General features: G+C 45.5%; 1 long non-coding RNA gene across 2 annotated transcripts in view; it reads right to left on the bottom strand.

Moving 5' to 3' along the window:
* Positions 1 to 4147: 4147 nt before the first annotated feature.
* Positions 4148 to 25742, bottom strand: part of LOC118539794 (uncharacterized) — a 37448-nt gene continuing 15853 nt past the window's right edge. The window contains exons 2-4 of one of the 2 annotated variants that reach the window (XR_004919338.2): positions 13945 to 14708; positions 10621 to 10721; positions 4148 to 6128 (exon numbers count right to left, since the gene is read on the bottom strand). This is a non-coding gene — a long non-coding RNA (uncharacterized LOC118539794). Of the gene's footprint in view, positions 6129 to 10620; positions 14709 to 25742 lie in introns of both variants that reach the window. The other variant, XR_004919337.2, reaches the window with a different exon arrangement.

Raw genomic sequence — 25742 nt, 5'->3', positions numbered from 1 at the left:
CCTTAGTGTCTACAGAATAATATCTACACCATGGACAAATGACAAATCTGAAGAGGACCTGATCTAGCCATGCTGGCTATATCCTAGAAGACGTAGGGAGGAGGTGGCGTTTTAGCTAGACCTGGAATAGGAGACTTCTTCAGTTGAAGAATAAAGGAAAGAGCATCCCGAGATGAGGCAGCAGGCAGAAGAAGCAAAGGACTTGGGGTGGGAGAAAGTTGGTGCGTTCAGAATATAGTGAGCAGAGAGAAGTAGTTCGTGGGTGAAGAAAGGGAAAGCCCATAATGAGAGAGGGAAAGCAGGCTAGAGGGGCAAGTAGAGGGCAGGTCTTTTAAGGTCCCCGAATGTCATGCAAAGTGTTTGGACTTTATCATGAAGTTCACTGAAACCTCACTAAGCATGAGTTTAATAAAATGCCACCAGAGAGCACGAACCTCAGAGAAGAAAGGCAGGTTCAGGTGCTTCTGCCAACAAAGGGGGCTCGGAGGCTGCAGCGTGAACCTCACCTGTCCTCGAAGCCCAGGAAGCCCAGGGCCCCCACATGCTAAGTGCCACAGTCTTCCGGGGAGCACATAAGGAAACAACAGCAACTGTGATGCTGTCTTGGATTTGGAGCTGCTTTTCTCCAGGAGAAGGAGGCTAGGAGAGGGAGCCTCACCTGCTGAGCTGCTGTCACGCATCAGGGACGTGGCATTTAGTTCTGATAACACTCTCAATTAGGTGTCACGGCCCCCTTTTGCCAAAGGATGCATTTGAGTCTCAGAAAGGGACAGTGGCTTCACCAAGTTTTCCAGCTACTATGAGCAGAATCGGGATTCGATCTGTGGTCCGCAGGCCCCATGGCAATGCCCGCCCCCCCCCCCCCCAGCTGCACATCCTTTCACCCAAAGTTCTCACATCTCCCACCTCTAACCTGCACTGGCTTGAGGTACGGGCGATTTCTCTCTATTTTTCGGAGGAGGAGCCCGAGACACAGAATTCTCCAAGAAGCATCTGGTCCATGGACACCTTACATCAGATAACTTTCTGACAGAAAACAGAGATGCAGCTCTGACTGACAGCTAGGGTGCCGAGGAACGTGTTTTTTCCGGAACTCTGGGACAGCACTGATTCCAATCTATTTGTCCAGAAGCCATTTGCCTTTGCTCATTCCTGACTTCAAGAGCCTAGGTGACCAATCCTGGCTCTTTGATTTTTTTGAAGGGGTAGAGCTAGGGAGTGGAGACCTTTTCCTATTACATAATAAAATCATTCCCTTAACCGAGAAGGTGGGGAGGGGTCCACCGTTTCCAGTTTGGGGGCTTTTCAGGAAAAAAAAATGGAGAAAAACATAGTTAAAGACATTTGAAGAAAGAATGCACCCCTAAATGTGAAATTGTTCAGAAAGAATTTGTAATAGGATTCAAAGTGTTCATGACAGCCACTACTTACACTGTTTAAAAAGTTGCAATTAGTACCAAAAGGCTTGGATGAAGAAAACATCATATCATAGGCATATTTATAAAACAACTTCCATCAGCCAAAGGAAAAATGGACAGAACTCTATTACAAGCTTTTTATATTTGAAGAGCAATTTCTAATAATATATCTAGAAGCCATTTCGGAAATTGACTTAGTGTGCATGATCTGGGATTAATGTTTCCTGCAAAATCACATGCTCGTTTGAACGTAAACAGTTTGTACTTCCTTTCCACCTCCTGGTTCAGAAGAATGCACCTCCAATGTGTAAAATGATCTATCAGAATTAATTGTGAATGCCCTAATCCAATCAAGTCTACCTCATTAGGCAAACATTTAAATTATTAAGTTAAATAGTGGGGTATTTCAATATAATCTTGTTATGCTATTTTTATGGCAATACAAATGCTGTCTACAGATGGGCTCTGCTTCCCAGCATCGTCCCTATTGTTGATGTACTTACCGCCTCCATCACTGGCTTTCACATGTGTGTGACATTGGTCCACAGCCACTCACTCTCTCACTCCTTCATAATTACTGAGGGAGCACCTACTATTGGCCAATATTTGAAAGCTGGCGAAAACCTTCAGGATTATTTAGTCACCTCTTTTTTTGCAGATGCAGGAATCAAAGTTCTGAGAGGTTGGGTGATTTTCCGTGGATCACACAGCAAATTTGTAGCAGAGCCGCATGAGATCTGCAGGAGAACCCTAGCTTCCTGACTCTGCACAGCCCTTCTGCTCTCTTCACTCTACTGAATTGGTTTCTCTGTCCATCTCCTTTCTACTTTGACTCACATAGAAATACAGGAATAGAATAGATCAGGTCCATGCTAGACCTATGCTAAATAATTAGTTTTTTGCAAAATGACTTTTTTTTTTTTTACCTCCCCATTATAATAAAAGATATATCCTCAACCTGGTTGCTCTTCACCGAGCTTTAAATAGCTTGTTCTTTCCAAATTCCTCCAGCCAGCAAAGAGCTATTCATCATTTGCTATTTCCTTGAAGGCCAGCCCAACAAAGACATGTTTGGAAGAAATAAGATCTGAATGTCTCAGACTCTAGCCCCTAAATTAGTCTCTGGGTATGTGTATGTTGTGGGGAGGAAGAAAAAAGCAGGCCTGGGGGCTCGCCGTCACGATGGGCTGGGTGCTGATACTAGGATCCTCTCTGGAGCCAGAGAACAAGATTCTGTCCTTGTCAGAGCTCCCACCCCATGCTCGTCTAGGGAAGTGTGTCCCTGGTGTCTAAAGATTCAGATTTCACCTCAACTCAGAAGGCAGGTCTAAGGGACCTGTAGACCCTACCCTGCTCCTGGCTATAAAGTGAAATGAAGAACTTCCCAATGTGCCCCTTTTAGTGTTTGGCTCAAATGTGGACATGCTTTTCTTCTCTTTAAACCCGGGTCGTGACTAAGACAGGGCAAGAACTTTCAGTCATTCCCAAGGGGAAGTAAAAACAGGGCCACGAATCTGGATATCCAGATTAGCTGGTCCTCGGATCCAGGCTGCTTGGCCTCATTCCGACTTCCATAAGCCCTCAGCACTTCTGTCTTCAAGGGCTCCTTCCTCCACAAAAAAAATTAAAAAGAAAAAAAAAAAAGAAAACAAAATTCTATTTTATCACTCCATCGATGTAAAGAAAAATATATTGATATTATAAAATAGAACATTTTCTTCTACCTAAAAGTTCACTTTTTTTTTCTGATTTTAGAAGAAATAAAAATGTTTTCATGAGCCCCTAAGTGTGTTGTGGGCCCTGGGCACTGAGCCTACAATGGCCAATCGAAACATGGGCCCTGCCAGGCCTAAGGACATAAAGCCCAAGGAGAAAAGAGCCTCCCATTCTGCCTCCATTTGGTGGATGGGCCCCAACCATCAACCGTAACACTCTGAAAATATCTAGCTTCTTTGCATCTGGACAAGAAGGAAGAGCTTTATCTCCTGTCCTCTTACTTCCCATTTCTTGTCTGGGGACAGATTAAAAATTATTGGTGTAAAAACATGCCCCCTTAATGCCACTCAAAGTCAGATTCTCCAAATTTATCATTGGAAGGGGGATGACCTTTGTTTCTTGTTCTTGGCTTGTTTCCTTTTGCCACCACCACACGGAGCCACATTCTTCACATACTGAAACATGGTGCAGTTAGGGTTAGAACGGTCCGAAAGACCTTCCCAAGGGGAAAGCAAACACATAGCATACTGTAAGTTCATGATACAAAAGGGCCCATGGGAATGGAAGATGTCAGTAGCTAAGACTCAGCAGAAGGATCTGGGCAGCCTAGGCTGCGGAAATTAGAAACTGACACAGTAGTGGTGGGAGAGTAAGCTGGCCAAACCGCTTTAGAAATCTATTTGGCAGTATTACTAAAGTTGGATGTGATGTCTTATGACCCAACATTTCTACTCAAAAGTAGTAGGTGGAACCACATGACATTGCCGATATTTGATGGTTTTTCATCCACAAAAATGGCAATTTCATTCGATTCAACCTAATACATAACTAACGGAAATGTGTACCTATGCTCATCAAAAGTCATGTAGAAGGATGGTCTCGCAGCACTACTCAATAATCAGACACTGGACACGGTGCAAAAACCCACCAACCAAAATACTCTATGGTTTGTTCATATATAGAATAGGGCATGCAATGAAAGTAAGTTATAATTATACTCAACACATTGCTGATTGAAAGAAACCAAACACAAAAAGGTATGTACTGTATGATTCCATTTACATAAAACTCAAGCACAAACACATCCATGGCGTTAGAAGTCAGAAAGGAGTTACCCTACTCAAAGGGGACTAAGCATTGACTCAAAAGGCACATGAGGGGCTCTTTCTTGATCTGGGGACCAGTTTCGTGGTGGTGTGTGCACTTGGAGAAAATGTATTAAGTTGCAACTTATGCGTTGCCTATTTTTCTGTATATGTATTTTCCTTTCTTAAAAAGTTTAGTTAAAAAAAAAAAAAAAAGCCCGAGGGCCGCAGAAGGATTCAGGCAGCTGTTGGGGCGGAGGCAACAGCAGCTGGTTCCAGGAGGGCCAGCACTGCCCCCCTGTTCTTGTTTGTGCCTTGGTAGAGTTTTTGACCATTAGGTAATGCGGCTCTGGGCCAACCGCTCCCCATGCTTTATCTCACTCAGTCTGCGACTCGGCACTGAGGTGGCTCAGTTAGTATCCTACCGGATGGCTGGAGACACTGGGGAAATGCATGCCTAACGACGCCAAATAACTCTCCCAAACGCACACGGCTATTGAGGGGTAAGCCAAAATCTGGCCCCAAGAAAATGTGTGTCCAAGCCCTCATTCTCCATGTCCGTGCCCCAGAATGAGAAGAATCGGGATCACCCAGGACAACTGGATGTTACAATGAACTCCCTTTGATTTGGGTCCAGATCCTGCCTCTCCAGCCCCCACCTTCTCTCACTGGTCCTTGTTTTTGTCCCTTCCCACCAGCATGGCCACCCACGAACCTGAGAGATCCCTCAGAAGGGGCCAGGGTCCTGCACCTGCAGGTCCTGTCCAATGCAGCAGAGATATGGTTTTGTCCATATTGCCTGAGGGGTCCCAACAGGGCCTCAGCATTCCTGTGGTTTATGCCAAGGACATCTCAGTTCCATCTCCTGCTTCCTGCTCTTTCTGACTTCGGGTTCTGAGTGTCCGTTTAGAGGTATCTGTGTCATTGTATGTGGAAATATAACGTATGGACAATTGTGTGGCCCTGGCCCACAACGAAGGCAAAACTCCACTTTTGCCTTCTTCTCTGACCAGAAGCTCAGCCTGCCCCATCCCCAGCTCTTCCCACAACACTGTTCAGCGTGAGTGTGGGAAGAAGGGCCAAGAAGAAAGGCAGGAAGGGGCACTTCCTGAGTGTACTGTGTGAGTCCATTTACATACTGTTTCCCTTCAGTACACAGGGCACCCCTGGGAGTTGGTTATCATTACCCTCATCGTACTGCTGAGGAATCTCAGGGCTCACGGGGGTTAACTGTAAGGGCTACTGTTTTCCCGGGCGTGGGATGGTGAGACAGGCAGAACAAACTGCTGAGCCTTCAGGGCCAAGCAAAACCCCTCCTCCCTCCTGGTCTATACTCAACACTCCTGGAGTCCCCACATCGGGTGTGAACACGTTCACAGATCTCGTGTCCGGTGACTTTGGTGCATGGGCTGGACATGATCGGCCATTAGCAAGACACATGCTGTCCTACTAGAAACACAAAGAAGGGAACCATTGTCTCCGATGAGGGGCAGAGGATGAGAGACATTGACAGGTGGTGGTTCTAGGTCCAGCTTGGCTGCTTACTGCCTGTGGCAATGGAAAAACTTCTCTCCCCTCTGGTCCTTAAGTTTCCCATCTGTGCAATGAGGGAATGAGGTTGGCCATTGTCTGCTGGCCTTCCCAGTGTAGGTCTGTGGCATCCATGATGAATCATGAGTCTGGACCCTGAGGTATTGGTACCCCTGGGGAAATACTCTAGCTCTCTCTCAGAATGGAAAAGGCAGGAAGGAACTTGTCCCCTTGGCCCGTGGCTCAGGCGGGTGTCTGAGTGACAGGTAGGAATGAGCGACATGCTCATCTGCAGGATAGCTGCAAGGTCCTGTGGGCCTGGGTCCACCGAAGACACGGGGTACTAGACAGTCAGAGGAAAGACTCAGAAAGGCAGGTCCTGACAGAAGAATGAGACCAGTGTCAGATCCACACCCAAATCATTGCTGTAAGTAACCTCCTATTTCACGTGTTCACCTCCTGGCCCCCATTCACCCCAGCTGTTTCCGTAATAACTCAGTAGTTCTTAATGCGGAATTCATGCCCTTTTAAGTTGTTTGCAAAATTATGTGTGTAGGCAAGTATGAGAATTTTTCTGGAGCAAGAAGCTTCGATTAGAGCTTAGACACACACACCCATACACACAAGGTGAAGAACCACACTTTTCAATTCAAATGCGTCCCTTCTCTGTCCCCACCACCTGTGCCCAGGTTCAAGCCCTCATTGTGGATATCTTGGGCTATTACAATTACCTCCTAAGGGGTCTCTTTGCCTCCAACTTCAGCTCTGTCCAGTCTGGCTTTCACAGAACCCTCGAGGTCACCTTCTTCAAACTCTGCTTTAACAGCCTTCCTTGGCTTTGCATTGTCTCCAGATGAAGTCCTAAGTGTTGAGCCTAGCTTGCAAGGTCCTTCCAAATGTGGTTTTGTCTTCTTCTCCAGTCTCACCTCCCGACCACCCCCTTCCTTGAGCATCTGGTAGGAACGCCCTTCCTCTTTAATTTGCTGAACTCTTAGGATGTAAAAAGACTGGTTTGTTTTGTTCACTGCACTATCCCAACACACAGCGAGTGCCTGACACATGTAGGCATTCCGTAAATATTTTCTGTAAACGAATGATTGAATGAATGCATCCTTTGGGATCTATTTCAAGAAGCCTTCTCTCACCCCCCTGGTGGAGGTGGTCATTCTGTTGGATCCATAATTCACTGTATTGCAACTATTTTAATATTATATGTGATCATATTAGGTGGCATTATATGTGTAATTATTACATGTCACTGAGCTGTAAACTCTATGCTCACAGACCCAGTTTGGTGTTTCTTTATATCTCCAGTACCTAAACCAGGACTTTGCTCCAAATAAATGTATCTTATATAGGGGAGAAAATGACTGAATGCCCTTTCAAACTCAAATGTTAAGCCAATTTTTGCCCATCAAAAGCCTATGCATTTCAGGGGTTCTGTCTCAAGTTCTACTTCCTTCGTGAATCTATTCCCTCCATTGCCCTCAATTTGATACATTTCTGGCTTCTCCCCGTTCCCCTGGTATTTTGTTGATTCCTCTCTCGCGGACTGATATCCCTCTCCCCTGGGCTAAGAATTTATCAGGAAGCTCTCCCCTACTCGTCTGCATACTCTTTAAACCCCGGAGACTCATCTATTCTGTTCTTTACCCACCCCCTCCCTTGCCTGCTAACCCAGCCCTAGCGCAGCGCTTGATACTGTGCTATGTATGTGATGAGGCCATTGCCAAACTGATTGTTAAATTTTCCCAGTTTTGGCTGGAGCTCCAATTCCTCTCCTTACACATGGGACTTCAGTTTTCCACAGAATCCTGTTCTACAAAGAAAGAAGAGAAAGCTCCGCTGGTCTATATGGAAGCTTCCCAAGAAGCACCAGCCCTGCGCATCCTACCATGCACACATGGCCAGCCGAACCCTCCCCAGGAAATCTGACACAGCGAGGCGTTCACACTTCAGAAGAAAAATAAAGATGCAGAACGGGAAAAAAAAATCATTACAGGCCACAGCCATTGCACAGTGAGAAGCCCTAATTATTCTGTGTAGCCTGAGTTTTTCTTAGTAGGCAAACTCTTTTGAATATTAACAAATATTTATTTAGGAATTAATAATTGACATCTATTAAAGCATAATTTATGGAGAGTGAATTCCTCTTGGTTTGGGTTCCCACTGCTTGGCTACATCTGGCTGCGCCAGGAGTGACTCTTTTGTTAAAAGCTAGATGCAATGCTGGGGAAGGGCTCCAGCAGGGGACAGGGACACGCTTCAGTGACTGCCCAGAACAAAGCTCAGTCGGAGGGCACCGGGTGAGCACTCAGCCCGGACCCGGCCATTAATGTCTCTTGTAGCCTTCGGAGAGCTTCCTCTCCTCCCCAGCCTCCCTTCCAAGTCTAAGAAACAGACATCTTTATGTCTAACTTTATTTAGATGGACATGCTTGGTTGCAAGTAAAGGAAATTATTTTGAGTTGGCTTGAGCAATAAAGGGGCACTTGGATAAGGACATGGATCATCTCCTGAAGCCCCGCACGGGGATAGGGCTGAGCCTCAGGTGCCGCTGGGAGCCAGGCCTGGTAAGCTCTCTGCTCACTCTGCTTCTCACCTCTGCTCTTCTCTGGGCACCTACTATTCTCGTCCCTTCTTTGGTCTCCACAGCAAAAGTGCAGCCTTCTCACAGCTCGTGAGCATTCCCTACATGGGTGTGGCTACAGAAGAGTGTGTAAATATCCCTTTTTTGTCCCCATTTCCACTTTGCCACTGTGTGGTCCTAGCTGCTTAGTGGAGAGGTGCGTGTCACACAACCAACCATGGACAGGGGCACAGGGGCACGTGGAAGGTCACCCCTTCCAGGCACCATTGATTCATTCATGCATGCGTTCATTCATTCATTCATTCATTCAACAACCGTTGACTAGAACCCATGGTGTGCCGGGCACTTTTGGGGTGCTGGAGATATGGTAGTGAGTGAGGCAGAAAGGGGTGTGGATCAGAGAGGTCACACTTGTCTGTGAGGACAGGTCATTCCAGGAGAAGCAACATTGGCAGAGAATCAAAAGCAAACCACTCACTCATCCAACTCTGCAAGGCTGTTTGAAAAGCACAATGAAAGCTCTAAGCCTTTGCAAAATTGTAAGAGGTTATTAGGATATTAGACATTTTTTGAGAAAACTGATAAGAAGTTAGAAAAAGAAGAAAAGGAGGAAGGGAGAGAGGGATCAAGAGAAAAAGGAAAACCCATGGAAATAGGAATGATAGGGAGGCCTATTTTGGACCAGGATAAGAATTATTCTTATGCTTGAGGCTTTGAAAAATAAAATGGACAGTGGTGAATTTTCCATCACTGGAGAGTATTCAAGCCAAAACTAGATGACCTCCAGTCAGGGCTGATTTATAGGTCACTCATCAATGGGGAAAAGATGGGCAAGGTGACCAAAGAGGTGCAGTCCCATTCCACCATTTGGAAAACAATCTTTATAGTCAAATTCGAGGTCTTCGGTGATGCCACACCTCTGGCGTTCAAAGAGAGAGGCCGCCTGTCACCTTCCCTGGCCTCCCAAGACAAGAGCGTACACCTCATTTCAACGTTAAATAAAAACAGCATTTCATCTCCTCTGGAATGCAAAACTGTGAATTTGAGTGAAATATGCAGTTTTCATTATGTTAAAAGATCTACTCATTACAATCAAGTTAAGAGGATGTGAATAAGACAAATTGATCACCACTTTAAATGTATTAATCAGCTTGCAACTCTTGTCACCAGTCAAAACAGAACAGCCAGACATTTATTCTGTCTCAGTTGTGTTTTAGAGCCCATCCCAAGAGGTCACAGAATCAGTGAGCTTCCCTATGCAGTTAATGGACAAACAGTCTCAACACATTGCAGAAGCTCTCGCCTGCTTAGAATCGGACTGAGAAGACACGATTAAATCTGTCTACTCATTCTGCAAATATTTATTGAGCATGTACTATGTGCCAGGCATTGTGTAAGGCTCTGGAGATACAAAAGTAAGTCAGAGCTGTCTGGTCCTTGCCTGCCACATTCCCATAGTTTAGTCAGGAGGCAGACGTGCAAGGAAACAATTACAATACAGAGGAATTGGGGTTAAATCGATGGTCAGCATGAGGTGCTGTAGGACTGAGGACCAATCTGGAGACTGTGGTTGTGGTTGGATGGCTAGGTGTGAATGATACTCTGCAAAGATGCTGTCTAAGCTCTAGGTCTGGGAGAGAACAAAGGCTCTAGGGAGAAGAGATGCCAGCCCATCTCCAGAGTCTGGCTATCGGAGGTGTAGTAAAAAGGGCCCAAATAGTAAGTTCAAAAGAACATGCCTTCTTCTAGCCTGGTCTGGTAGGGCAGACTTGGGCTGATTTCCATGTTGGCTGCACTATCATACCCGGCCCAAAGGAGAGCCATGAACCTGGACCAAACCCCTCTTAGGCCATGCCTTCCTTCTCTCACTGTTTCCTGCCACAGTGGGACCTCAGAGCTCTCGAGGCTGAGGGGGCAGGTCGGGTTGGGACCCAGGTTCAGCACAGAGAAGGAGTTGAGGGAAGGATTGATCCAAACAGGAGGAAGAAGGCCAGTCTCCCAAAAAGTGAGCTTTAGGGGGAGGCTGGACAGGAAGGAAGTCGAATGGCTAGGTTGGGGTAAGCCCAAGCAGGACTCCCATCCTGGGACAATCTCTACCCTCAGAGGACACAGTAGCAAGTCAAGAACGTGGGTGCAGGGGAGCCAGGAACAGAGCCACTTGCCAAGCCTGGGCATGAGGTGGCAGCTTGGCCAAAGCCCGAGTATGCCAACTCCAGCATCTTCAATCCTCCCTGCCTGGGAGCAGAAAAGCAAGGCGGAGTTGAAAGGTGTGGGTAACTCACCTTCGGCCGGGAGTGGTCGAGATTCAGGAACAATCTGCCCAATGGTTAGCAGCCCTCCCTTCTTCTGGTCGAGGCTGATTCTCAGAAGAGTGTCTAAAATCCTGGAAATAGACTCATAAGAAGCCTGGTATCTGCCTGAATTGAAACATTTTGGTTTCGGGCTGGAGACTCAGGTACCAGTGGGAAAGTGGGATAAGGAGATGGAACCACCCAGAAAGGGAGAGCAGTCCCTAAGATTTTTGTCTGTGCCTCTGCTCCAAGCCTCATGGAAAATGTGGAGGAGCTATCTGGGGCCAAGGAAAGGCAGGCATCTTCTGGCATGATCCTCTTTACCCCAGGCAATCCATGAAGCCAAATAATCGACCCACTGAGTTGAACTTTACAAGTTACTGATTTTTTTTTTTTTTTAGCTTCAATTATCTGTTGTTGACGATTTCATTATGGGGAGGGAGAGAGGTGTAAACTCAATGTAGGGACCTCTGGAGCAAGGCATTTATCTGCCTTTATGAGGCTTTGAGAGACCATAATGCATGTTTTATGGGCCCATTCTCATTTTTAATCTGTTCTGATAAGATCACTATGCTGGAAGGATACAGAAACTCACTGGCAGGCCCAGCTCAAGACCGAGGCCATGATCCTGGCTTGGGAAGGTTTGGTCCTGCAGGTGGGACCCATGGGGAGTTCCCTGCATGTTGCCTCTTAGGATCTTGTGCAGTGAGGGTAGTCTTGTCCCACCCTCCCAGCTATCCCCTCCACATGGATCCTGGGTGGTAGCAGGCACAAGAGGGCACAGACCTCCCAGTGTGACAGAGTAAATCACTTTAACTTCTCCTAAGGTCACAGAAATAGCAGTATTTTCCAATGAGTAGCACATGTAGAGAATAAGAGAAAAGGGAATCCATGTGCATAGAAACAGACAAGGTTCCAGGCACAGATTTCTGATCCTCCCTCTTGGTCAAAGGTTGATTGAACGCCATCATCTCCGGCCTTGACGCTCTCCAATCATCTCCTACTTGGATCTTCCAATCCTGTCTCCTGCATCAGTTCTCCCGGTGGAAGAAGGAAAGAGCGTGTGCCCCTGTTGAGGAGGCAGGGACAATCAATCCTCGCTAAGCCTCCATGTGCTCTTCTCTATCACCTGGTCTCGTCTGCAGCTGGGGCCACATGCCAGGTGCATAGGCTGGGCATGGCACTCATTGATGTTGCTTCCAGTCCAAAGTTGTCAGAGCTGTGAATTCTCCACGCTTTCTTGCCCTTCCACAGTGTGGAAAGCAAGGACCATCAGGATATTAGTGATAAGGGGTGGAAATAGTCCTGATCCAGGAGTTGCTCTTGGTAAACTGTCTCCAATGCGGCCTGACCCATGTGGCACTTGGTGGAGTTATGTCATTGAGATGTAAGGATTGTTCATGCTTGCTGTCTAGTTTAGCCCAGCCTGAGCACCTTCTATGTGTTTATGAATGTCTACTCTGGGGAGTTTCAGCCTAGTGCAGTTTGGGGATGAGATAGGATTCCTACACCCCCCCAAGATTCTTCTTCTTCCTATGTACCTCCAGATCTTATGCCACAATCCCTGACACTGGAGACTCTTGGGTTCTGCCTGTTCTGAAGAGTTCTCCTGAGAATCCAGGCTGTTGTCTTGATCTGGGAGGTACCACCTTTTGCTCTGGACTTTGGTCTCTGGATGCTAGAAGAGTCACCATTTTACTGAATTTAGTTTACTGGAAGGTGACTAAATAGTGTATAAAATATTAACTTTTCAGTTAGACAAATCCAAGGTCAAATTTTAGTAACACTCTATTCACTCATGCATGCATTCACCCCACATAACTTGCTGTTAACCCCCAGACGTGCATCTCGAGCTTGGACTGCTACTCTAAACACCAGATCCAAGCATCCTTCTGTCGTTTGGCATCTCAGACACAACTAGAGCTCTTGATGTCCAGAGCTTCCTCCAGGGTCCCCTTCTCAGTCAATGGAGTCTCTATAAGCCTGGAGGCTCAGGTCAGAAGTTTCCTTCAGTCATTGCTCTCCCTTCTTGCTCTATCATCCAACCATCCCCAAGTTCTATAGATTCTATTGCAGATACCCCATGAGTTCCTGTCTGCATTTCCACACCCATCATGCTGGCCCAAGCTTCCTATCATCTCTCCCCTGGAGTATATAAATAGCCTCTTTGCTGTGCATCTAATTGCCCCACTCTATCCATTCTCTGTCCAGCAGTAAAGGAGCTACTCAGAACCTACCTGAGGATTTGTAATGCCTTTAGTGGGGAAAAATCCCAAATTCACATGTAACCCTGAGTGAGCTGTGTACCCTCTGCTGACTTCCTGCCCCCTCTCCAGCTCTCTGTGCTAGGCCTGCTAGACTTTCAGTCCCTGATCAAGTCCTCAGATGGGCCCCATTGAGCCTCTGCCTGGAGCACTCACTCATTCCTTGCCTGGCCACCTTCCATCATTCTTTTAAAACTCAACTGAAATGTCCTTCTCTCTGAGATGCCTTCCCTAAACTCTAGATTTGGTCCGCTAATACAACTTTTAATCACACCCTGTACTTCTCCTTCATTTTACAGTTTGGAGTTGAATATTTATTTGTGTGTTTATGGGCTTCGTGTCAGCTCTTTGACTTGACCATGAGCTCTATGGGGCAAGGACTACCCACAGTGTCTGGCATAGAGTATGTGCCTAGTACATGCCGTCGGATGGGGGAAGGCATGTTTATTGAGTGATGCAGTGGTGAATAAGGGCCCCAGCTTCAGGGACCAACTAAGGGGTCCACATACAGGGAACCTACTGTAAGACAAGCTCTGGGATGTCCACATGTACAAGATATCAAAGTGAGAGAGTGATTGATATAAAAATGGAGTTTGGTAGAGGCTTCTTCCCAGTAATCACTAATAGCTAATATTTACACAGTGCTTCTTATATGTCTGGGACTCTATATAAATCCTCACAAAAAACCTAGGAGGGAAGTTCTGCTTTTGTACCCATTTTTAAAATGAGGAATCAGACACAGAGGGGTTTAGTGACTTACTCATGGTCACACAGCTAATAAACAGCAAATCCAGTGTTCTCCCCAGGGTTTTGTGTACCCATGGTTGTGCTTAGCCACTTTGTGCCATGCTGGGAAATAGTTTCTGGTGCTCACTAAAATGGAAGATGACTGACAGATGAGTTTTGGATCTAGTCAGGCATCTAACACAGGGACAAGCCCCGGGGCTTCTCAGAGGGAATAATGGTGAGACACCCTAGGACACAGCATTGGCTGGCGATAGTCAGGGAGCCGGGTAGACCTGGCTTCTAGTCCTGGCCATCACCAACTCACCAAGTGAGGTCAGGCAGGTCATTTCACTCTCTGACCCTCTGCGGCTTCTTCCTGTGCAAAAGAAGGGGATGGACTCTTTGGCCTGGGGAATTCTCTGAAATGGAGTTCTCCAGAATGGTGCGCGGCTCTACCAAGCGACGTGAAATCCCGCCTGACTCGCCCTCATTCATCCGCAAGAAATCCACCAGAAGCCCGGGCTCCCACCTGGTCACTCAGGTCCAGGGCCGAGCTGACAAATGGATCGGAGAGGCAGAGGTCGGGCGGAGCGCAAGAAAGAGAAAGGGGGAGAAGAAAAGTGAGGAGGAAGGGCAGGCGGTGGAGGCGGAGGAGGAGGAGAGGGACGAGACGGAGGGCAGAGCGAGGGCGAGGAGGGAAAGGCCGAGCGAGCAGGGCGGCCACCGGCCAGGCGCCCGTCAGTGTGCGGATGGACTCAGTCTTCTCCCCCTGACGCCCGGCGGCGGTGGCTTTTGACTCGCTCGGAGCCCAGAGAGAGCCGTGAAAAGAATGATTTAAAAGCCACAAACACGCGGAGCAGAGATGGCAGATACAGAACAATGAGTGTCCTGGTCAAATTGCCGATCGGAGCATCTGTGTTAGGCCACGTTTGTCGTGTCTGCGTGGCCAGCGATGGAGAGCCTAGATTGCGCCCGGGGAAGTCACACAACAATGGGGCCTGATGTTTTGTTTCCACTCTTCAAAGGCGCTCCTTTTCTTCCTCCCGGTGATAAGGCCCAGGAACCGGTTAGTGACATGCTCGTGGGAACCTGGGGAAAAGAATGGCCAGCGTATCAGCGGCGCGGCGGCGGCCGGCCCGGGAGCGGGGCGGGCGGGCGGGGCGGCTGCGGGCCCCTGGCGTGGGCTGCGGCGGGGAGATAGCATTGAGGAGCCTGCCGGGGCCGCGCGCCCCCAGTCTGGGGACCGAGCCCCTTTATCCGGCCAGAATGGGTGGGAGGCCAGACAATGTAGCGCTATATTTGGTCTGACAACAAAGGGCCCCAGAAAGATTTGATAGTGCGGGGAAGGCCGGGAGGGCGGGCAGGATGCAGCACAATGAGAGCTTTGCAAAGGTATTTAGCCGGGCCCTTTATGCCGGGAACATGGCACCGTGCGGATGTCGTGGTGATGTCTAATGGCTTTTGTCTGGGCCAGGGCTCTACTAGAGTGAGGTCCCTGGGTGGGGCTGAGAGAGGGGCCAGGGTGCGTGCGCCTGGTGCGTGACGCTGAAGGGCCACCTGAAGTCACACTCCACGAAGGCCAGTCCTCTCCTTCCCCTGAGTCCAGGCTCCAGCAGGCTCACAAAGTCCCAGGTCAAGGGGAAGTCAGAACGGGAGAGAATAAGCAGTCAAATGAGACTTCCCATGCAGAAAGAGGCAGCTCCAATTCCATTCTGGGCCAGGCCCGGCAGAGCGAAGTCCGCCAGGAGTCGGGGAAAGGGATGAAGGTGCAGCTTCAGAAGGGTAGGGCAGGGGGCGCAGAAAGGCCTTGTGGACTGACCCCAATCTTTCTGGGAATCCTGGCCAGAGGTAAGACAACAGGCACAAAAGAAGGCTAGGCCACGGGTTACAAGGCTGGTGAGAGTCAAGGGAAGTAGCTCCAGGGTGGGGATCGGGGGTGGGGAAGGAAGACCTTTGCTGCCCTAGACTCTGGGGCCTTCCTGGAGGAGGGGACAGAGTGAAGAGAGCAACCCCAGACACACAGGGAGCTGGGTAATAGGGGCAGGGGTAACCTGGCTGTACCAGAGAAGTGTTCAGGACCAGCGAATGGTGTGGGAACAGGGGCTACCATCCAGTAAAGACCCTGATACATTTAGGACTTCAATCCTGTGGGAGAGGAGTATCACTGACTGTTTTCAACCTCATTCTAGGTTTGGTTTTTTTTTTTTTTTTTTTTTTGGAAACTCCTGCCTGGCTGCCCCCCCATATTGATTCCAGGAAAGGACTTTGACAACCAGGGTTGGAATGGGTAGGTGGCACAAAGGCTGGGACTGGAAGAGGACAAGACGTGGCACAGAGTCTCTGTTCTGCTAGGGTGATCTAGGGTCACCAGTCCATCAGACTAATTTCCCAGCTGCAGCTCGAGAAGCCAGGAGCAATGCAGTGTCCACGGAGAGATCCCTGGTGTGGGAATACTTTCTCCCTATTGCCCTCTTCCCAAAGCAGGGTTGACTGCTGTGGACAGAACCCATCCAACTCCCCTCTGCTCCCTTAGATGCACTACCGGGACCGTGGGATCCGCCACAAGTGCCTCTGAGTGATTTCCTCCTTTTGTTCCATTTTTATCAGTTCCATCCCTCCGTCCATAGAACAAGGATTTACTTCACTCTGAGGGGCTTCGTGTTACACCAGATATTAGAAACAGAGTATGACCTCCTGAAGCCCAGCTCGTGAGTCCTCAGATTAGAAGGAAGATAGGGGTCTAAACACATAACGACCATGACAAAATCAGACAGCCGTTATTATGGGAGGATCACATTCGAGTGAAGAAAGCCCAAGAAATCTTCATGGGCGAAGTGATACTTAAATTATCTGCATCTATGCTGTGGGCTAAATTGTGTACCCTCCAAAATTTATATGTTGAAATCTTAATCTCCAGTATTTCAAACTGTAACTGGATTTGGAGATACGGTCTTTAAAGAAGTAATTAAATTAAAATGAGGTCATTAGGATGGGTCCTTATCCAATTTGACTGGTATCTTCCTAAGAAGAGGAAATTTAGACACAGACACATACTGAGAGAAGATGATGTGAGGACAGAGGGAGAAGGTGGCCATCTACCACACGAGGAACGAGGCCTAGCAGAGATCTTTCCTTCATGGTCCTCAGAAGGGACCCTGCTGACACTTTCTGTTGTGTAAGCCACCCAGCCTGAGGTACTCAGCTATGACAGCCCGAGCAAACAAATACAGCTACAGCCCCAAAACATCGTGACATTCTTCAAGGAAGGAGCTCTTCCTGAGGGTCTGGCCCAGTGCTTGACACACAGTAGGTGCTCAGGAAATGCTAACCTCAGTGGAATAGCCCATTCATTTTTAACAGCAACTATACCAGCCTCAAGTAGAACATGCAAACCGAAGAGTGCACATCCCTGTCCCTACACGCTGCCCCATCTTTTATCTCAGCTTGCATTAGCCATACTCAGTCAGTAAGTCAGCTCGTAATTGCATCAACATATATTGAGTTAGGCCCTGGAAATTATAGTGGAAGGAAAGCTCCTCTTGGATGATAAAATTCCTTCTCAGTTGCTCTGCAAAGCAAAGAATACCTCTCAGCAGGGTCACCTCTCCGTCTGCCATTGGGCTCCTGTCTGGCATCCTCTGGGCTGAAGTCCATGCCCAGCCTAGCCTTAGCGCAGCCTCGGTGGGGGCGGCCAAGGTAGCAAGCACAGGAGTCTGATGGCTGGCCGGGGCACGAATAATGGGCCTGGCAGGAGAGACATTTCAGACGTGGGAGTGACTGAACTTTGTGAATTCCCTCTTGCTGACTCTAGGGAGTCTTCTCGGTTCTGGGGGGAAGCCAAGACTGACAGGGACAGAGCTGTGCATCCCCCGGATAATGCCAGGAGTCCCAGCTTCTAATTGGCAGGCATCCAGGCTGCTGGGACAACGTAGTGATAGGAAGACTGGGGAGCAATTGTGGGTGTTAATGAGGGCTGGGGAGTCAGCCAAGAGGCAAAGAGGTGGCATCTGCCACACTACTTGTTATACCTGCAGCTTTTGAGGCAAACATGATCGGTCAAATCCACCTACATTCACACACATACATGTGTACACACCAACCCACGTACCTTCATCCCTTCCTGGGAGCATGCACATCGGTTGGCATGTCAAACATGCATCAAACATGCATGTCGACATGGCCCCGGTGTGTAGCACACTGTCAGAGTCATGAGCACAATACACATACGGAGCTGGGCATGCTCGTGGGCGCTCACACGCCTTACATTTCAAAGCACACACTGATGCATTAAAAATGAAGTCTGGCTAATGTCTGGGCTGTGAAAGTCACATAAGAGTTACTCCAGCATATAAGATTCATCTCTCATCTGTATCCTCTTCAATGCTCCAGAAAGTCCTCCTGAGACCCAAAACGAGCACAGTGGTTTTTTGTTTTGTTTTGTTTCTGTTTCTGTTTTTTTTGTTTTTTTTTTTTTACCAGTGGGTTAGGGTTTGTGGGTTTTTTGTTTTGTTTTTTGGTTTTTTGTTTTTGTTTTTGTCTTTCCTACAGGTGTTTGAGAACAACAGTTGGAAATTTCTCAATTTCTTTAGAAGATACAAAGTCCTACCAACATGTGGGGTTACCACCTTACCACTGCTATTTACAATTTTTGGAGCAGAAACGTGTTGTGATATGAGTAAAAGAGCAATGGACTGAACATCAGAAGATTTAGATTTGAGTCCCAGTTTTGCCTCTCTCTTGCTGGAGTGGTGATTTGGATCCAGGATGACAAATTTCTTCTCAGTCCCATCTCTGGTAGCTGTGTTGAGTATTCTGAGGCTTTGAACAGGCTCCACAAGGAAGAGTGCCATGTGTGATTAGCATAGACTACAGCTGTTTCGGACCCTTCTATTTCTAACACTCCAAGCCTGTAGTACAGTTATCATGACTCAGGAACTAGAGCAACAGTGTTCAGTCTGCGTCAGGTCACTTCTCTATGGTTCTGCCAACTGATTAGTCAAGACGGACCACACATGCACCTCTTTCTTCTCCTGGTTCTATTGCTCCAGCTGTTCTTCAGCCTTAGAAAACCTCTGAGTCACTAATACATTTTTTTGGTTTTGTGACCTGAATGGCTTTCATTGAGACTTTACCGCAGTGGCTAAATTCATCGTCTCTGTATTTAAATGAAAAGATGGCCCCAAAGACTCCCCAAAGTTGTATATAAAGGGCCCATCTTGTGGTTGCCAGGAGAGGTAGAGGGCTGTCTGGTATGCAATTTGCACAGCATAGTTCCCACTGCAACTCTGTGAAGCAGTGTTTGCCTCCTGGATCCGACGATGAGCCTGGTCCCTGAACAACATTTGAAGCCTCTAGGCTTGTGGTTATGACTCAGACTGAGGGGAGAAGGGGATAGCAGAAAGACTGGGACCCCTTATTCTTCTAACAATACCCATAGAAAAAGACAACAACAACCAAAAATCCGGTTCAGACAGACCAAGGACTTAAATTCTACCTGCTGACATATCAGCCCTCCTCCACTAGGTTAAATGGGTTCTCAAGAGTAAATGAGATGCTCAACATCACTAATCATCAGGGAAATGCAAATTGAAACCACAATGAGATATCATCTTACACCTGTCAGAATGGCTAAATAAAAAAGACCAGAAATATCAAGTGTTGGCAAAGATGTGGAGAAAAAGGAACACTCATGCCCTGTTAGTGGGAATGTAAATTGGTGCAGCTGCTATAGAAAACAGAATGGAGGTTCCTCAAAAAATTAAAAATAGAAATAACATATAATCCAATAATTCCACTACTGGGAGTTTACTCAAAGAAAATGAAAGCATTAATTCAAAATGTTTATTGTAGCATTATTTACAATAGCCAAGATATGGAAACAACCTAAGTGTTCAGTGATAGATGAATGGATAAAGAAGATTGGTATATATACACAATGGAATATTATGCAGCCATAAAAAGGGTGAGAGCTTGCCATTTGCTATAACATAGTTGAACCTAGAAGGTAATGTGCTAAGTGAAATGAGTCTGCCTGAGAAAGACAAAGACCATATGATCTCACTTACATGTGGAATCTAAAAAACAAAATAAATGAATAAACAAAGAAAAAAGCAGAATCACACCTATAAATACAGAGAACAAACTCATGGTTGCCAGACGGGTGGGGGGATGGGCAATATGGATGAAGGGATGATACAGACGTTGAAATTATCAGACTCATTATAAAATATTCCAAGAAATAAGGGTGAACACCTTGAAGTAAATGAAAAGATATAAACTCTTGGGCAAGAAAAGGAAGACATAAGCAAGAACCAAATGGAAATTTTAGAACTGAACAATACAATAGCCAAAATAAAAACCTCATTTGATGGGCTCAATATCACAAAGGATATTGTGATATTGGTGAACTTGAATATAGATCAACAAGAACCACCCAATCTGAAAAAAAGAGAATTAAAAAAAAAGAGTACATAAATAAAAAAGAGGAGAGCCTCAAGGATATGTGAAATAATACCAAAAGTTTCAACATTTGGGTTATTGGAGAAGGAAGTAGAACAATATTTTTAAATTGCTGAAGGAAAGGAACTGTCAACTTAGAAATAAAAATACTTTTTAGGAAAAAAGGTGAAATAAAGAAATTTGTTGCCCGTAGACTTGCCTTAAAATAATTGATATAGAAAAGTCTTTAGGCAAAAGGGAAATCACACTACGGGAGAATTTGGAATATCATAAATAAAAGAAGAACAATAGTAATGGTAAATATCTAGCTAAATATGATAAACTATTGATCTCCTCCTCTTGAATTATTTAAAATATATATGATGGTTGAAAGCAAAGATCTTAACATTGTCTGATGTGGTTTCAATACATGTAGATATAACAACAAAGAAGATTATGACATAAAGTGGGCAAGGAAAAGAACCTATATAGTGATAAGGTTTCTACATTACACTTGAAGTGGAAAACATTGATTCCAAGTAGACTGTGAGAATATAAGTCTGTATATTTTAGTATCTTAGTAACAATTAACTATAAATATACAAAAATATATGATCAAAACACAATAGATAAATTAGAAAATTTTTTTTAAATTTTCAAACAATCCAAAAAAAAAAAGAAAAGGAGAAACAAAGGAAATAAATCTGAGGGAACAAATAGAAAACAAATAATAATATGGTAGGCCTAAATCCAAACATATTAATAATTACATTTAAATGCAAATGGGCTAAATGCACCAATTGAAAATCAGAGATTCTCAGGATGAATTTTTTTTTAAAGACCCAGTTTAAAGCTGTCTACAAGGAACTCACTTTATATATAGCAGCATGGAAAGGTTAGGAGTGAAAACATGGGAAAAGATACACCATACCAATACTCATTAAAAAAAAAAAAAGCTGCAGCAGCTATAAAATATCAGATAAAGTAAATTTCAGCACAAAGAAAATGATAAATGATATAGAAGGATATTATGACAGAGTCTCTTTAGGGGCACCTGGGTGGTACAGTCTGTTAAGTGTCAGACTCTTGGTTTCAGCTCAGGTCACGATCTCCGGATCGTGAGATCGAGCCCCGAGTCAGGCTCCACACTCAGTGTGGAGTCTGCTCAAGACCCTCTGCCCCTCTCCCTCTGCCTGTCCCTACTGCATGCATGTGCTCTCTCTTTCTCTAAAGTAAATAAATCTTTAAAAAAAGTTAATTCACCAAGAAGATTTAATGATCTTAAATATGTATACACCTACCAACAGAGCTTTAAAATATATGAAGCAAAAATGAACCAAACTGAAAATATAGACAAATCCACAATTATAGTTAGAGATTTCAACACTTCTCTCTCAGTACTTGATAGGACAGGCAGACAGAAAATCAACAGGAGTGTATAAGAACTGAATAACACCACTGACTGCTTGTATCTAATTGGCATTTAGAGAATACTCCACCCAACAGCATAAGCCACATTTAAAAAAGTTCATAAAGATCAGTTACCAAGACAGACCATATCCTGGGTCATAAAGCAAACCTTCACAAATTTAAAAGCATCGAATCATATAAAGTGTGCTTTTTTATTAAAATGGAATTAAACTTGAAATCAATAGTGGAAAGATAACAGGAAAGTCTCTAAATACTTGGAAATTAAACCACATACTTCTAATCACCTATGGAACAAATGTCTCAAGAAAAATTAGAAAATACTCTCAACTGACTGAAAATGAAAATACAACAAATTAAAATTTTGTGAGATGTAGCTAAGGCATTGCTTAGAGGAATATTTATAGCTCTAGATGCTTATAGAAGCAAAGAAGAAATATCTCAAATCAATAAGCTAAACTTCCACATTAAATAACTAGAAAAAGAGCAAAATTAACCCAAAGCAAGAAGAAGGACAACAAATAAAGATAAGAGCAGAAATCAATAGAATTGAAACCAGGAAAAAATAGAGAATTTCAATGAAACTAAAACCTTATTCTTTGAAAGTATGAATAAAGTTAATATACCTCTAGCAATACTAATAAAGAAAAGAAGGTAAGAAACTACAAATTTCCAATATCAGCAGTGAAAGGGAGAGTATCATGACAAACCCCACAGACATGGGAGGGCTATTAAGTATTTGTAAAACAACCCTACACATAAGAATCAACCAACACAAGCACCTTATTAATATTCTAAAGAGGAAAGACTATATGATCTTATCAATTTGACAAAATTTCTCATCTAATCATGATTAAAAAAAAAAAAAACCTCTAAAAAAGAAAATAACTCTCAGCAAATTGGGAAGAGAAGGAAACTCTCTCAACCTAATAAAAGGAATTTATAAAACAAAAAAACCCCCAAAACCAAAAAAACCACAACCCTGCAGCTACCATCATGTTTGATGGTGAAAGGCTGAACATTTTCCCCCCTAAGATCAGGAACAAAAGAAGGATGTCTGCTCTCATAACCCCTGTCCAACATGTTGGAAGTCCTAGCCAGTGAAATAAGGCAATGAAAGTAAATAAAAGGCATAGAGTTTGGAAAGGAAAAAAAAAAAAAAAGCTGTTCTTATTCACAGGTGACATTATCATCTATGTTAAAAATCCATGAGAATATACCAGAAAAGATCTCCTGGTACTCTAGAATGAATAAATGAGTTTGGCAAAGTGACAGTATACAGGGCCCTTTCCCCAGCCTGACACTTGGATGGCAGACCCTCAAGCTGGAAGGTGCACCGCAGCCCCTCGTTGCTTGCATTCCTTTCTCCATCTCCTCCTCTACTCTGCCTGGTACTCCAAGGTCTCTCCACTGGAATGGAGACGCGGAGAACAAGAAGGCAGTATAGTGTTTGAGGTGGCTGCTTTCAGGAAGGATGCTTCTGAAAGTGCATGGAGTCTTTGAAGGAGCCAAGGGAAGATGCTGATGGAAAAAAATAACAGCCCAGAGTTTCAGTGGGTCTGGATTTGATCCTGACTCTGCCATGCACTTACCATCCCAGCAAAGAGAAAGGGTTGGATGGAATCAGAGGTCATCTGCCACTACGCATCTTTGGACCTTACCTGTCCCATCTCTAAATAGGGTGGTAATACTGTGTGAATAAGGGGTTTCCCAGAGTGCATCCAACTCTATAATTCACTGGCTTCGTAAGAGCTAAGGCAGGAGGAGGGCTGTTTGTGCACTGGCTGGGACACGGGGTTGCCCCACACTCTCAAACACACTCTCTTCTCTCCTTCATGGAAGTGGGTCCTTCCACATCTCACCAACAAGAGCTGTACACCTGTCATCCCCACTGCAGCCACCATCTCCCAGCCTCAGGTGGAAGCTCTCTTCCAGTGCAGATGGGAATCAGAGCACGGCAGGGTTGTTCCGAGTCGATAATGATAGTTATTGCAATAAAGACACTGTAGCTGTACTTGCTCTGGGCCAGGAACCATGCTACGCTCTTCAGCATTCTATTGATTGCCCACAAAGCATAACAGTCACTGTAAGCATCCTATTTTACAGATCAAAGAAAACAAGGTCCGAAGAGGTTCCTTACCATTTTACCCCAGTTCACTCACTGGAAAATGGAGAAGCCCAGTTTAGAATCCAGTCAATCTGACTCCAGAGCCTGTGCTTTTCACTACCATAAAAGTTGGTTTCCTACCTGATGCTTATTGCTCTTTTTTGTCCAGACAAGTAGGACATTTTATTGTTCATTACTTAGGCCAGTAAGAGTAGTCCTTTAGCGCCTACTGTGTGCCAAACACTGCGCCAGAGGTTTCACATCCAAGCGTAGCAACGAACATCCCAGTTAGGTCTTTCCCTCCACTTTAGTGATAAATAAACTGAAATTCAAGGAAGCTGAGGAACTTGCATGGAGTTACACAGCTCATTATGGGCAGAGAGAAAATTTTAACCTAGCCTTGACTGACTCTGCTACTAATCCAGCCACTACCCTAACACATTTTGATGCCAGTTGGCTGGAGGGTAATTCAAAGCACATGTAGAATCCTTGCCTACAGCCTGCAAAACTCATTATCTCTCACACATTCTCCCCCATTGTCAGTAACTCATTGTCACCTCTGCAACTTTACTCACACTGGTTTGCCCTCCCCCACCCACAATGTCCTCCCTGCTCCTTTCTGCCTAGTCAATGTCTCTATCCATCATGGAACTTAAAGGTGCTGCCTCCTTCAGGAAGTCTCCTTTGATTTCTCTAGGGCAAGGACTTCTTCCTATGAGCTCTAGCTCTCAAAGAGTGCTTCATTCTCTTAATTTGTGAAATATCCCTTTCGAATTGTTAGCCTTGTCCTTTCAATTTTTTAATATAATGCCTTGTTCCCCAAAGGCATGAAAAGTTCCTAAGTGATAAAGATGGTGTACATAGCACACACCCTTGCATTTCTATGTGCATGGTATGTGATGACACTTTCCTCTGAGGGCACTTTCCTGATAACCCTGTCTAAAACAGTGGCTCACATCATTCTTTGCTCTCTTGCCCCGCCTCATTTTCCCAGCTGGTGTTCTCTAACATAGCCCTGTGTCAATTTTTTTTTTTATCATTAGTGTTCCTCACTAGAATGTAAGTTCCATGAAGGCAGGCACTGGGTTCTGTTCATTATTGGATTCTGAGGACCTGGCTCACAAGGCTGTTCAAAAAAAATTTTTTTTCAAATAGCTGGCTCAATGAATAAGCAAGCAACAGGCTCATCAGAAGCATCAAGACCAGAAACCAGAACAGCATATGATCGGGATATTTTTGCCCTCTCTACCCTTCTTACCCTGCTCTGTACCCTGGGAAGATGAGCTTTACAAACTCATTACCTAGATTCCCTTGCCCCTTGGCTTCTGGTTGAGTTCAGGTTCATCAGTAGATCAGAATGTAGACAAAGGGAAAAATTGGGGCACTTATTTCCCCAGCTCCCTTCTTGCCATGTTTTTCTACTTAAAATCTCACCCGTATCAGAAAGTCTCTCATACAGCCATAGATCTCCCCAGATCTGATAACTGCTCCCTCCACTAGGTAACACTTCCCACAATCGCTAGCCTCAGGGAACCTCATCATCCTGGTTAGTTGCCTTAACCTTGTCTGGTCCTTTGTAAGTAGTCCCTTCATTAGACTCTGCCAAACACATCTTAAAAAACTCTTGACTAGCAGCAAGAGTGAGAGGTCAAAGGAGGCAAGGAGGTAGAGTTAGAGAGAAAGGGAATCATGGAAGAGCTGAGTTTCTGCCTATAAATCCCTATGACAAAGGGTCAGGCTAGTCCTAGATAAAAGGTTAATCCCTAAGACAACCTCCTAAAGCAGCAACATGGCCAAGTCTGACTTGCAAAGATGATTCCATCCGCCATCTTTGGGTTCTTTCCCACTCAATTTGGGGAGGACACGCTCCCCTAGTGAGAGTGGGGATTGGATGAGAGGATCAGCCTCAAGGCAGTATTTGTCATGCTCTGCTTCCTCCTTAGACCTTGAACCCAGCCAAGCCCACCCACGCTACAGAAACACAAAGGCCTCTGTGTGGTTGGCGTCCAGTACTGGACCTTCCCCTCTCTGTTGCCAGCCATATTCCCATTTCAGTGTGTCCTGTTCTTGACCCTTGGCTTTTAGTTTCTTTATTTTTCCTTCTTGGCCTTGATCCTGCCTTTTGGACTCACTGACTAAACATAGTTTCC

Source organism: Halichoerus grypus, chromosome 11, assembly GCF_964656455.1.
Source record: "Halichoerus grypus chromosome 11, mHalGry1.hap1.1, whole genome shotgun sequence".
Lineage (NCBI taxonomy): Eukaryota > Metazoa > Chordata > Mammalia > Carnivora > Phocidae > Halichoerus > Halichoerus grypus.
This window is presented reverse-complemented; position numbering and strand designations above follow the sequence as displayed.